Source organism: Anomaloglossus baeobatrachus (genome assembly GCF_048569485.1).
Source record: "Anomaloglossus baeobatrachus isolate aAnoBae1 chromosome 11 unlocalized genomic scaffold, aAnoBae1.hap1 SUPER_11_unloc_1, whole genome shotgun sequence".
Classification (NCBI taxonomy): domain Eukaryota; kingdom Metazoa; phylum Chordata; class Amphibia; order Anura; family Aromobatidae; genus Anomaloglossus; species Anomaloglossus baeobatrachus.
Genome location: NW_027441825.1, coordinates 901,619 through 903,469, shown reverse-complemented (window position 1 = coordinate 903,469; position 1,851 = coordinate 901,619). Strand labels below are relative to the sequence as shown.

General features: G+C 45.9%; 1 pseudogene; it reads right to left on the bottom strand.

The window, feature by feature from the left end:
* Positions 1 to 602: 602 nt before the first annotated feature.
* On the bottom strand, positions 603 to 809 carry LOC142260374 (U2 spliceosomal RNA; annotated as a pseudogene).
* Between the last annotated feature and the right edge of the window lie 1,042 nt (positions 810 to 1,851).

The following is a 1,851-nucleotide window of genomic DNA, read 5'->3' as shown; positions in this document are numbered from 1 at the left end:
TCTATAAATCACTTGTAAGGCTACATCTGGAATATGGGAACCAGTTTTGGGCTCCACATTTTAATAAGGACATTCAGAAGTTAGAGTCAGTTCAAAGGTGGGCAACTAGACTACTACAAGGAATGGAAGGCCTCCCATATGATGACAAGTTGAAAAAGTTATTAAGTGATTATTGGCTGCAATGGGGCTTTCTGGCTGGTGCCAGCCTCTCTTCTTAGCACACAGGAACCACAATCCCTACACCATGCTTCAATGGATTCTCTCATCCCAGCCCAGTAAAACTACATATTTTACACAGTCATAAGCAGCCAAAAGGGATCTATTCTATTCAATTGCAAATGATCTAGATAAGACTGAGAATAAGATACTGCACGGGACATAGCAGAGTTGGTCAAGTTGAGTGGAGATGAGTTTGCTATTTGGCACAGCTTTTTGCATCAATAAAGCAAGTAAAAGGTGTGAAAGATAAAAAAAAGGGTGAAAGTGTGAAAAGTGAATTGGCCAAATTGAGGTGCATATAAAGTTTTTGCTTTCTTTCAATTCACTAATGGGGCTCATTTGAATCAGGTGAATTGAGTTCTGCTTTTGGAAACTGGGTTAAGAAGGGGTGCACCGGTCCTGGAGGTACTGCAATACCAGGTCAATGCGTGCAGTGGACAGAGCAAGATTTTTTCCATCTCCTTGTTCTAAAAATCCATTTAATATATGGTCCCCAGAGAGGGGACGTATCAGATATTAAACTGATAAGAACAGATTTAATTTTTTTTTTTTTCTGTTTATCAGTAGGACTTCAAAATAACAAAGGTGATCGCCTCCCGTTGCCTGGGAACCGTCCAGGCACAAGAGGGCTATGTGTCACCAGAAGGCGCACACACTTCCTCAAGGCCGGCAGACGTGCAATCCCAGGCACCTTCCAGTACCGACCAAGGTAGCGTCCTCCGAAACTACACTTGATCTTAGCCAAAAGGCCGAGAAGCTATAACCCGAATTGGTTACGGCCTTGAGTGGCACCCTGGCCTATACCGGACACATCTTAGGGAGAGGGAGACAAACCCACGCCTACAGAAGACATTTTGTCACCCAAGCCAACCCTTGAAAAGGCTGTTTTGCAGAGCAAAAACAAGAAGAATGGTGCTTTTTGCAGCCGCCGCCCACTGCAATGAATCTGAATAACTCCTCCTTTTGGACACAAGCACCTCCCCTCCCCCTTGCAGTCTTTCCAATTCATGATACAAAAAGACGGACGGACAGGACAGGACAGGACAGGCTGCCTGACTTTCCGTCACTGCCACCCTTTGCCATCCTTGCCCGTAGAAAGCCCTTTCATCATCCCCAAACCCTAATCTTTTCCCTTCCCTTCCCAGATGCGTCTCACTCCCTTTCATTAGGAAGTGAGCGCAGCCTTTTCTCCGTTCTGCACATGCGCGACGTTAAACACAAATGCGCAGGCGTGCGTTCCATTACCCTCACTGCATTCCACTCCCATACAGGAAGTGGGCGCAGCTATTACTACGGTCGCACATAAAAGAACCCACGGCCACCACTGCACATAGCTGACTCCACCACAGGACACCCACTTCTACACCAACGCAGGTAAGACAGGATCGGCACCTCTATGCTCCCGTTACAATCAGGCTCAGTCACCATGTGATAACGCTCTCAACTCTTTAGTTGCAGGCTCCCCTTGCTTCACCTCCACTGGCTGTGCTGCCATTTCCTCTCCCACCTGGAAGGTATACTTTATTCCACTATTTTCCTGTTTCTCTCTTCCCCCTTTTCCCATAACCTACTTTTATCTGCATTTGTGGGGTATCTATATGCTATTTACATCATAGTTTTATTCATTAATAT